Raw genomic sequence first — 12,666 nt, 5'->3', positions numbered from 1 at the left:
GGACCAAAATGGGAAGTTACCTGTGCTGACCCACAGGTGTTTGAGGTGGTGACACATCACACGCCTTGGCACACATGGCATCAACACCCCAAACCTGCAGCTCTCCACTGACCTCCACTCATTACTTCTCAGGGGCTCAGCACCCCTGGAAATCAGATGCTTTGGCTGCACGTGAAATACTTTCTTGAGCTGAGTTTATTTGTAAACAGCAAAGTGCTGAACTAAACACTTTCCTTGCAGCTGTAGTTCCTAAAACTAAAATGTGCAGAAAAGTAACAGTTGCAAAGGAAAAAACTGGAAAAAACCCTGTAAGAAATACATGTATGAACTTTTTCTTCCTGTTGGCCACGACTAATAATTCCCCTTATTTAAAAAGTGCTGCAATATTACTAAATTCACAAATATCAGCAAGCATGAAAAACACGTGAATTTCTTTTTTCTTAGGTAAATAATGAAAAAACCCAACCCAATCCCAATCCAAGTTTGTAATTGCACATAATAGCTTTTCCACGTTGAAAACTAATTGACTTACTGCTGAAGCATTTCTAATTTTTGTTAGATCTTCCTTCAATTCATTTTGCATCTCCCCAGCTGGCACAGCCCCTCTTGCCATGGCAGGACAACCCCCATGCCCCACCATAGGTCTCTGTAACTATCTACTTTCTTTTTTTTGTAGTGATGGATAGACTTCATTCTTTTTAAAGTGTTTTAACAACTTTATTTTCTTCTGTGTTTTTTTTTTCCCTCCAGTTTCCAAAGACTTGGAAAATGTGTACCTGTGAAATTAAAACATCATCAGTACTTCACTGAGGCTTACTCCATCAGCTCTTATTTTACTCTGTGTAACATTCTTAATTTCCCTGCTCATTTTTAGTCTTCTGCCTTGTTGTCCACATTGTCATTAACCATCTGTGCTGAAAAGAAATATATAACATTTTGTAAAAAATAGTAATTTTATTTTTTCAAAAAGATGTCATCTAAAGCTTGTACTGGCTTTAATCTCATTTTCAAACAAATATGTCTTCAAGAGTGAGCTTGGGGTTTTACCTGATGAGGTATTACTTACTATTACGTGCAGAACTGAGAATCATTAGCTGATACAAGTTTAGAAAGAATGCATATTTATTTTGTTCTTTGGTTAAGTATTGTTTCTACACTGTTTCATAAAGATAAAATAACAGGATTATTATAAATTTCGATGAGAAAGGCTGAAAACATTCTTCAAACTAAGGCTGGTTTTTCACTGTTGTCACTATTATAAATTCTTTCACTTAGGCCAGAGATACAAAAAGGCAGAAGGCATCTTAAAAAAAGTTTTCACAAGGGTCAAAAATCTCTCCAAGAGTATAACAGGGTCCCAAAACTTTCAGAGTTGGTTTATTAGCCAGTGTTCTGTTTCCAAAGTCCTTGTCAACTCATCATATCCAGACCCCCAGGATCAGAGGCCCCTTCTCTGTGCAAAGCTTTGGCCATGACTGACATGTTCTGAGTGAACCTGGGAAAAAGAAACCTCAAACATTTGGTTAAAGGAGACCCGAGAGTCAGAGATGCACTGCACAAACAGGTAAAAATAATAACTATAATGTATATTAAATTGAAAGAAAACCAAGGAAGACTCAGGAACAGAATCACCAGGTGCCCTCAGAAATCAGTTCTATAAAATAAGAGGGAGAATACAAGTATAGGCAGTGTTATAAACCCAGCCTATTGACTTGTGACACATTTTAGAAGCCAGATGGGAAGTGACTGCAACAAGAAACCTTCCCTTCTCACATGACTTAGAACATGTCCTTCCTCCCCAGCCTCCAGCAAAGGGCTCTTTGGAACATGTCCAGATGGTCATCAAGGCCAGGTTCTCCCTGGCCAGACCCACCTTCTTCCCCCAGGAGAGGTGCCAGACTTCAACCTGGCTTGGTGAAATGTGGTACCACCACTCACCTGGCACAGAACAAGCACACAAAAATGCCCCACCACAGTTTACTGCTTGCAGGTGTAGTCTGTTCAGCGGCATCACACCTCAGGCTGAAGGACAACTCACACAGCCTGCACGGCAGCCCAAATAGGAACTACTCCCTTGGTCTATTCCTCACCTGAAATGACCTTAAATGAGTTTAATTGCCATTTATCACATCTCATTTATCACATCTCATCTATGTGTTTGGTCTAGTGGAAGGTGCTCCTGCCTACGGCAAGGGGGTTGGAATGAGGTCATCTTAAAGGTCCCTTCCAACCCAAACCGTTCTGTGATTCTATTAAAAAAAAACTAAACTCCAAAGCAATCCTAAGACCACACAAAAACGATTAGAATTGCCACACAAATCTGCACCCTGCATTTAGAGTTTTTCAAATGCTCTTTGTCCGTTGCCTCCGTGCTCTTTGCTGTGATTGTGTCAGACTGCTGGCTCACAACAGCCAAGCTAATAAAACCTCCCCAAGAACGGCTCCTGAGGGCTCCTTCCTGCACAGGACTGTGGGGACAGGTGCCTGCAAAACTGATGGGATCTCAGCAAAGGTCTCTTTGCAGGATCAGGGGCAATAATCCTGCCTGCCTCCACTGCGTGGGGATGTCTGGCAGCAGCGTGGTGAGCTGGGGCTTGCTGTGTGTGGAGGTACAGGATGCAATTACCAGTTTATTCTTTATTCTATTCATAATTTTTTACGTTTGTGCTTATTTCCTTACTAATGGAAATTGATTTCTGCTCAATTTTGAACAACTGCAGTTAAAAGGAGCCTCCTGTTCCGTGGAATAACTCTGAGAGGGGTTACAAACCCAGAGCTGAGACCAGAGGGCCCTCGTGTCACCTCAGTGCTTGTGGGGGCTGTGATGGCCCAGAGATCTCCCCGGGTTGCCCAGGTGGATGGGGCTGAGAAAGACGAGCTACTCCTTCAGCCCAATTATCCATCTGCCCCTCACACCCACCCCTCCCTACCTGCACTTCCACAAAAGCTCTCAGGCACCTCCTGCCCCACTGCCTGTCCGAGCGCTCTCTGCAGGGCTCTCCGACAGCTCTCCCATTTAAATGCAGGGGTGTTTGAGTCCAGCATTTGCCAAATCCAGTATTTTCTGGCAGCTGGAGCCATGGCAGCCTCTGTCTGTGGCCTGAGCAGAGCTGATTCCCTATGGAGCTCCCCCCAGCCTTGGGTGGATCATCCATGATCCCTGTCCTGTCCTGCAGGTCTGCAGTGCTCAGAGCAAGGCAGCTCAGAGAAAACTCACATGGAAGTTTGGCCTTCTCAGAAAACAGTGTTATCTTAAGGACGTTGTAGAATCATGGAATTCTACATTCTAATCATGGTAAGGTTGGAAAAGCCCTTTAAAATCACCAAACCCAATGAAGCAGCATCATATTCACTACTACACCATGCCCTTAAGTGCCACAGCTACACAGCTTTTGAACACTTCGGGGATGGTGACTCCACCACTACCCTGGACTGCCTCTTCCAATGCTTGATAAGCCTTTCTGTGAAGAATTTTTTCCTAACATCCTAATGTTTGAATCTCCTTTGGTGCAACTTGAGGCCATGTCCTCTCATCCTCTTCCTGCCTTCAATTAATATAGGTACTGAACTAAGAAACTATCAAGTTACAACAATGAATTTTATTCAGTTTTTAATAGTTTTTTTAACGTTTAAATCCTGAAGGACCATTCAGTCAAATTAACCCCCTGGGCAGTTACAGCTCTAAGGTGGGACAATGCCACAGCTCACCACTGTCAGCTCAGTTCTCCTTTGTTTCACCTGGTTTCTCCTCCTTCCCAGTGAACCTCTGCCTTTCCCCCAGGTCTTTTGCTGATCTGTAGTACAAGTTACACAAAGTATGACTGCTTTATTAGTGCCATCAATGTGATCTCTGTGCTTCTCTGAGTTTCCTTCCACATTCCCCCATCTCTGGTATCATCCACATCCACATGGGGAACTTACACCTTTAGTACCAGAATTTAATAGGAAAGAAAATATGGAGACCATAATTACTGCAAAACTATTTGAGATTTAAGGAAATTCCAACATTATTTTCCCACTAACAAACAGAGAAGAAATCAGAGAAATAAAATCACTTAAATGGTTTTAGCCATCACTTCTCTCCAAGCCCATTTCCAGTTTGTTCCAAGCTTTCCAGGAAGTTCCAGCCTGGACTCAGACTGTGCCTCTATTCTCTCTCAAAGTCTGCTTTGGTTGAATAATGCACATGGAAGAGACAACAAAGCTAGCTAGGGAAAAAAAAAAAGTGAGAGTGATCATGAAGTGCAGATAAACTTGCCATTTCTTCTGTGAAGGCTTCTATTCTGTTCTTCAATTGAGGGCAAGATTGGCTGAATTTGTGATTTATGTTAAGAAAAAAAGATAGTCCTTGCCTAATTTATCTACCATGTGTAAGTGGCCCCACTGGATCCCTTCTCATTCTGCCACTTCCCAAGCACTTGTTTGACCCCAGCCCAGTAGGAAAAGGCTCTGTCAGAGCAATGGCAGCGTTGGAGGCTGAAGCAAGGCTTTCATCTGAGGGGTTTCAGTGGGAAAAAGGAAGCTCTGAGATTCACCTGCTGAAATAAGGCAGTTTGTTCCAAGTGCAGCAGCTGCAGTCTGGCAAAGCTTGACTTCGGGATTAAATTAGGAAATACATTTCTGACCAGGAAAACACATAATTATCGAATGATCAGGCTCTGTTAAGTTGGGGGATGAATTCTTTGGCAGGGTATTATCTTCTCTTTCAAAAGGAACTGCACTTTAAGGCGACCTGGAATACTTCCTATGTTACCATTTTTCCAGCTACAGTTTCCATTTGTCTTTTATTTTTTTTTTTCAGCTTACCTATGTGCTATGAACTTACCTGTCTCTGTTCTTTACCAAAAGGTTTTGCTCAACTCCTTCTATCCTTTCTATATTAATATTCCCATTATATTCTGGCAGACCTATGGACTACTTCAAGCAGAACTTTGTATTACCTTAGAAGAACGTTGGTTTATCTTAGGAATATGGAACAGGAGGGGACCTCTAGTGCTCCACTACCCTGCTAGTACAGCCAAACAAGTCATATAACCCCATTTAGTCTTTATTACATTGGCCGTGTCAGTCAGAGCCTGATGGCCTTGGGCATAAGCACATCCCTGGGATAAGCACTTCCAATTATTCAGAGGAGAATGAACCACTCTGATGAACCTGTGCCCACATACCTGGCAAGGTTTCTGAGCAATCTGATATTGCAGTCTAGAGGAATATTGCCCATATTCCACAAATTCCAGGTGTATAAAAACAGAAGCTGTTAAAGGTAGGCTGAAAATCAGTTTTTAGTATGCAAAATTTGGTATACTTTTGAAGTTAATGTAACTTGAAGGGTGTCGTACAGAGTGTTAGAAAGCACGAAAGTCTGGGATTGGTTTGCCAGATTTTTTTAAAAAACCTTTAACAGGTGTAAACCTATTAAAACCTTTAAAAAATCTCGAAATAAACACACACCATTACTGTCAAAACTACAGCTCTTCTGTATACATGCAAAAATGTGGGATAATAAAAGAAAATGTAGTAAGACTGTAACACTAAGGATAAGCCGTGACAATTCTGCAGGATTAGGGGAAGTGTTTGCTTTAATGTCTCCTTGGTAAATTCTGTGCCCTCAGCACAGTTCCTCTCAAACCAGAAACACCCTGTCCTGTGTCACTGTCATTGCTGCCAGTCCAGCAGCACTGGAAGCAGAGGCAGGAGCTGATCACACAGCTGGGTTCCTAAACCACTTAGGAACCCAAACTGAACACAAAGGACCTGTGCCCAACACAGAAGCCCTGTCTCACAGTGACAAATCCAAAGTTCAGGCTACCTGAAGGCCACAACCCTGAGACCTTGTCCAGTGTCTGTTCCAGGAACTTCAGTCAACCCCACAATAGAAAGCATCAACAGCATCCTCAAGCAACAGCAAGGAATGACATCTCTGCCTACCATTCCTGAACACAGCATCCCATGGCATCTGGGTACCAACAGCCCCTTCTGATCCCTGGAGTTTAGAACTATTGGACAGTTTGGGTTGGAAGGGACCATTAAAAGTCACTCTGTCCAAGCCCCTGCAGTAAGCAGGGACATCTTCAGCTAGATCAGGTTACTCAAAGCCTTGTCCAGCCTGACCTTGAATATTTCCACAGATGGAACATCTCTGGGCAACCTCTGTCAGTGTTTTACCTCAATGTAAAAAATGATTTCCTTATATATAATCTAAACTGACCATCCTTCAGTTAAGAACCATTAAAGATTCTGAGGCCTCTCTGCAATCACAGAACCACTGATCATGTAGTCCCAACCCCTCTGGGCTTGGGCAGGGACACCTTCCACTACACCAGGTTGCTCAAGGCCTTAAATAACAACCCCTGCCCATTCAGGTGAATGCCTGTGTGCTTTGGTTGAAGGACAACAGCAAGAGGGAGACAGTTAATGCATTGTCAGGGTACAGGTTTTCCTGCCAAACTTAAATGAAATCTGCCGCTGCACCTCAGCAAGGAAACAACGCCAGGAGCCACGTGCAGCCACCCCAGTGACACTGAGTTGGTGCTGTCCCACAACACTCAGTGCTGTGTTAGGGTACAATTCCCATTTTGCTGGTGCAAGCATGTATCAATGCCAGCTTTTCTGAGTCACTCAGTAAACGTAATGCATTCCCTTTGAAATGAATTCTAGGCAAAGAAGATCTCATTAAAACAAAAGAAGAAGAGAACAAGCAGTAAAACGTGGTAGCTGTGTTCTTGCTATCTTGGGAACTGTAGAGATAGAGAGCCTACCTGAAATAAAGGAACCCATTCCCAATAAATAAATCAGCACTGCACTGAAATGAGCCAAGCAAAGATGACTTTTACAACTATATGTAAGTATGTGTCCTACTTTTTCTGAACGTGGAATAAATAACCTTGATGCAATAGGGGCAATACAAATATTGTAAATCCTATTTCTTGTTCTCCACCCTTCCAAAAGAAATGTAAGACTTGTTTGTAAGTAAAAGTGCTTGTACATATCCATGTCTGCTAAGCAAACCCCACAATCATTAGAACTAGTCTAATTTCAGTAAAAAGAGTATTCTGCCAGTCACAAATTTATTCCTTGTGATTTACAGCTCCGTGGTTTTATCTTCAAGTGAAATATTTAATTTCTTCTTATATTGAAGTATCAAACCCACATAATTAATATGTAGTCAGGCTAATCCTTAAACGCTATAAATCAGAAGCATTATATAAACAAAAGTGTCGTCTTGAACAAGATTGGGAATGCACAAAACTACTTATTTCCCACTTTTATAATGATGCAGTGACTCAGAGCAGATAGAAAATGATTAGTTTTCCTTCCAAAGTAGGAAATATTGCTTCCATCTGTAAAGTATAATATTGTGATGTCATAAAGTTTTCCTAAACACTGAATTTGCCCTTATTCCCTCTCAATCATTTTAAAAGAACTGCTCTCTCTTATAGAGCTTGGATTTAAATCACAATAACACACCAAGAAGATGAATGACAGTGCTGTTGGATATGGCTAAAATTGGATCCTTCAGCACAGGTGAATGATGAGACAGCGCTTCTCTCCTTGATATATTTTCTTCTTCTATTAGTTTCCTTCCGTGGCTGGGATTTCAGTTTGAATTTTAATGTATGCGGTCGCTGCTAATCTTAGTGTCTGATTTTTTTCCAGCGCCCTCTTATTGTATAGACAATTCATTCTCCAAAGCAGTAATACACCGAGCCTTGTGACTGCCCAGGAGATAAAGCAATGCAGAATAAAGTTAGAGCCGGCTCTGCAGAAAGGCACAGACAACAGGTCAGTACCTTCAGAAACAACAGCTTGCCACACCAAAGAAATGCACCCATTCAGATCCACACGCCTGCATTTACCTCAGATGGCTTCCATTTCAGACAACGTCGTCTCTGTGAAGTCACCAGGGAAACACGATGGGTATATCCAAATTCACAGCTTCAGATTGGGCAAATTGCAGAGTATTTCCCAGTTTTCAGGATCTGCCACAGATGCACACAATCCAAATTGCAATCAATGCCAGTACTTAAGGGCTTGTGCTCAGATAATACCCCCCAAAGCTACTTGTTCCTGGGAAACCTTTCAGAGAAAGAAATTGGCTAACTATTTTTCTAGGAAGCAATTTTTCTGATGTGATTTTCACAGCATTCTTGTTTCATCTTTCTATCTAAAAGGCTGATGAGCTTTCATAACTTCTATGCCTGCTTCATTCCGGAAACATCAAGACATAAAATTGATTAGAAAAAGGTTAATCATGTATTTGCATGATCCAAGCTCAGGTGTAAAAATTGAGGTAAAAGTTTGAGAGGATTTTTCATCAAAATTAAGCCACTCAACCTGTGTGAAATGATCAGTAAGATACTTACACAGTGCATGAGATGAAACCTACTCTCCATACCTAATGTGAGCATAACGGAGCGAGGTCCCAGGGTAAGAGATGGGAGATTTGAAGGGCAACAGGCAGCTCTGTTTGATGTTTTAACTACTCTGGCACATGAAGAGTGAATCTGGTGGAATTTGTTAAACACTCACTTCCTCATTGAGAAGTATAAGTCCAAGCAGTGATCTTGACTCAGACCATAGGCAGTCTTCAAAAATGATGGTGTTCATTAGGATTGACATCACCTGAAAGAAAAATCATACAGTTTACATGAACATGGATGCTGTTTTTATACTGTGTGATGTGCTGAGAAGGAAAGGTCATGAAACCTTTATTAACCCTGCTGGAATCACCGACATTTCCTATACGAACAGGGTATCACAAAAGTCATTCTTCCAAACCAAATATTTCCATAACCAAAACTACCAGGTGAAGAAAGTTGAAGGTGAAGAAAGTTGAAAAATTAATACCAAAGCTTGGCTCTAAAGAAGAAGTTGAAATAACCCCAAATATGAACTGAGATTTAGAGCAGTGTTAATTTAAGGTACAGGCTTTGGAGCTTACTACAGGGATTTCCCCCATTGTGACACTCCTTCCAAAGATCAAGTCACCTGTGACCAGATCTGTACGAGTTGCAAAGGAATCCCAGGCTGCTCTTCAAGATTCTGGTTTTCCTGCAGTGTGTGGCACAGCCAGGCACTGGAAGGGAGCACTCCCTCTTTCAACAAGGGCAGTTGTGATTACAGCAAGAGGACTGTAAACCTGTACCATTTCCACCACAGTTACAAACCCAACCTCCGAGCTTAGACATTTTATTTTACTTCTGTGACTTGCTTTACTGAGCTGTACAGCAGGGATAAAGCCACTTCATCAGCTTTATAAAGCACTGAGATCTATCAGCCCACGTAATTAGGTTCTGTTGGCACCCAAACAGAAGCTGCACAATTCACTCTGCTCGTTGGCCTGGCACGCACCCAGAGCCCCATGGAGCACCCAACCTCTGAGCCCTCTCCTCGCCCTGCTGTACTTCTGTACCTCTGGTGTGGGTAGCTGGGAAGGATAAGGCTTATTTTAGGGACTGGCACAATTTTTGTACAAAGAAATTAAAAAATAACGGTAGAATCCACTTAAAGATAAAACGCTTTAAGACATCCTTGAGACGTGTTAGCCTGGAACGCCAAAGGCCACAACATATACAAACGTAAAAACGTTACTCAGAGATTAAACAGGGTGAAAATTTGTAAAATGTCACCAGTAAATAGTTTGACTCACGTTTATAAAATATCTACACCCTAAAACCAAACACAGAGGAAGTAGAAAATCATTAAATCCTTTCTTCTAGGCCAATGAGTAGCTACAAGCAGGGTCTCCAGAGAGCTGACACATTGCAAACTAGCCTGTAATAACTGACCAAGGCGAAGTCAAACAGCATGTTTCACTAAATGAAAAAGATGAATCCCAGCACTACAAATCACCTGGAACAGAGAGATCCAGAAATAATTTCAGCTTTCAGGTTAGGAACATATGGTCTGGCGTGGGAAAGGCCAATTCCTCACTTGACTTCACAGTAATGTGTCAAACTGTTTTCCATTACTCATAGGACAAAACCAGTTCCATGCTGCTTTGGAACCAATGCAAACAATTCCCAACCTCTGCATGATCACTAATATGGGCTTGTTTTCCAAACATGAAGAATAATTGTGACTTCTTATAATTCATTCCTCCATAGGTTTCCATCTCTGTAGTTTGTAACAAAGCCAGCTGTCAGGACAGACACATTTTTTAAGTAATAAAACTCACTCAAGCTGTGAATTTGTCTGAGCACCACACCTTACATGTCTATATTTCTAAAAAAATATGATGCTTAACCTGAACAGGGCATGCTCAGGTCCCAGCTGACCCAGAGGGAAAGTATCACCTCTTCAAACTTCACTTTTACCAAATAAGTCATGAGACTGTCTTTAAAGTCTCTAGCCTAGAAGTTCTAAGTTGCAGAGCAAAAAGGTTGCAAAGCAAAGCTCAAAGTTGCAGAGAAGCTCTAAGTTTGCAACTGCAAAGCAAATACTTTATTTTTTTGGTCTAAATACAGAAGATGACCAAAATTTCCAAAATGCCCCTGGAAAACACTTATTTGTCTCTATGAGTAAGTAGTACTGACAGCACTGAAAGAAGGCAGGAATACAATGAAAGTTTTAATTCATAAAAACAAAGCCAATATCAAGCAATCTACATAACAATAACTACTAATTGTGTGTTCTGACATTGGCCAACCAGGACAGGTGATGGTGAAACCCTCCCTCCCGCTCTGAGCTTTGTCTCTGACAAATTCTACTGTCAAATGTTTTAAATTCCGCTTCTAACTCTCAAGGACCAGTGAAATAGCACCCTTTCAGAAATCTTTAGCCATATAGGGACCCCCACTGCGTTCAAGAGTTGGGGAGCACTCATCCCAGTCATGTGAATGATTGTTTTCTTCATGGGCCAACCCATTCCTTTCAGCTAAACTGGAACTGAGTGCTGTGGTGAAAGGGACTGTTGGGACCAGTGGTTCCTCTGCACAAGGGGGAACAAGGCCAGACATCTGCCCATGAGCTCTGCAACAGCCAGTAGGGCCTGTTCTGAGGTTATATTAGTTTATTACTTGCAGAGGTGGACAATTTGGAATCCTTTGCAAGTGCCTCAGACATCCCACTTCTTGCAAAGATTAAAAGAGAAATAATCTGGGTGTATGGCCCAGCACTAAGAGCTGTGTGTGTAAAATCAGCACAAACCTATCTGTCAGACCAAGATCTCTGTGGAGGCTGTCAGAAGTGTATTACTGCATGGGCAGAGGACTATCAGCAATTACTGAGCCTAATTACAGGGTGCAGGGCACAAAAGTCCATAACAACAGCCTTAAACTTCCTTTTTTTTTTGCTTTCCATGTTTCTCAGCGGTCACTGCTGCTTTGTTTTACTCCATAGCTCTGATTTCTAGTGCCACTTCTGCAAGAGCCTACAGCAAACTGTGCATTGCAAATCCTTCTTTGCTTTACAGTGCTGCTGACACCCCTCGAGAGACTGCAGTGCAAAGCAGCCAAAGAGACCACCCTGCTGGAAAAGAGCTTCTGTCTGAGGGAGCCAGCCTGCACCAGTTCATCCCCTCACCTGGACAAGGCTCATCCTACTTCATATCAAAGCTTTGCCCCAGCAAACAAACCCAGTAACTGGGTTACTGGTGGTGCATCAGACTTCAACTCTTCTTCGACCAGCGATATCAGGCTTTCACTCTGCCTCATCTCACTGATACTCCCTGTCTTACCTCCCTACTATTTGCACATAATATAGAACACCCTCTTCCAAGTGGCAACCCCTGCAGTGTCCTCCTTCAGACCTCATGTCATCCCTGATGTGGCTCCACTGGAACCAGAAGCTGCTGCTGGGGTTCAGGGGTACTTGCATGCATTTAGCCCATGTGAGTGGGAGAGCCAGGCTAAGGCACTCCCTGCACGCTCCGGCTTGGCCACGATCCTCATCATCCAACGGGCGATCCCAAAGCGACCCGGTGGCAACACAAAGCAGGGGGCACAGAAGCAGAACTGATCAAGCACACGGATTTTTTTCCCTATGTGGAAAGCTCCCTACTAGCAGAAACAGAAATGTTTTGCTTCAGGAGAATGAGGGACCCTGGCCAGAGCCGCGGTGCTGGGGCAGCTGGGACAGCTGCGGCTGACCCGGGTCCTGCCACTGACTCAGACACAAAACAAGGTCTCAAGGAGGGGAAAGAGACACTAAAAAGGAAGGGGGTGGGGAAACAGATAATCTATTTTATACTTAGTTCAAAACAGTGACCTTGCCTCTGTTCTCTTAAACACAGGGCATCACTTTGTCGCGGTCAATAATGTTTCTCCTGACATATTTGTTCTTCACAAAAGGAGCTATTGACAGAACTGGCAAGAATAAAGAACTGTTCTTCCAATAAATTAATTCCTCGGAGCTTCTCCTCCTTCAGAGCCTTGGATGGAGGAGGAAAATTGTTGGTCAAGATAACGATCATTATGAAAACTTCTTCTCCATGAAGCTGGAAGAGAAACTGCCTTCCATTAAAAAGGTTGTTTTTGCTGTGCCATGTTATCGATAGAAGAACATTTGCATCACTGCAGGTCCTGTAACTCATTTCTCTCTCCCATATGTTGGGATGAATCTTTTACTCTGCTGCAACTAATCAAATTTTAACATGAAGAACATTTTAGAATGGTCAAGAACAGGTACAGCTTTTAATCGAATATTCATCTGGTTATAACACTCATT

The 12,666-nt window shown here is 42.5% G+C and overlaps 1 long non-coding RNA gene across 1 annotated transcript; it reads right to left on the bottom strand.

The window, feature by feature from the left end:
* Nucleotides 1-1,326: 1,326 nt before the first annotated feature.
* LOC126638463 (uncharacterized) lies at nucleotides 1,327-8,569 on the bottom strand. Its single transcript, XR_007628613.1, has 3 exons — nucleotides 8,530-8,569; nucleotides 7,857-7,979; nucleotides 1,327-1,495 (listed from the first exon to the last, which is right to left on the bottom strand). It is a non-coding gene; the product is annotated as an uncharacterized LOC126638463 (long non-coding RNA).
* Between the last annotated feature and the right edge of the window lie 4,097 nt (nucleotides 8,570-12,666).

Source organism: Myiozetetes cayanensis, unplaced genomic scaffold, assembly GCF_022539395.1.
Source record: "Myiozetetes cayanensis isolate MyiCay16 unplaced genomic scaffold, myiCay2020 scf17, whole genome shotgun sequence".
NCBI classification, from domain to species: domain Eukaryota; kingdom Metazoa; phylum Chordata; class Aves; order Passeriformes; family Tyrannidae; genus Myiozetetes; species Myiozetetes cayanensis.
The sequence above is the reverse complement of the archived record's forward strand: the minus strand, read 5'-3'. Positions and strand labels throughout refer to the sequence as shown.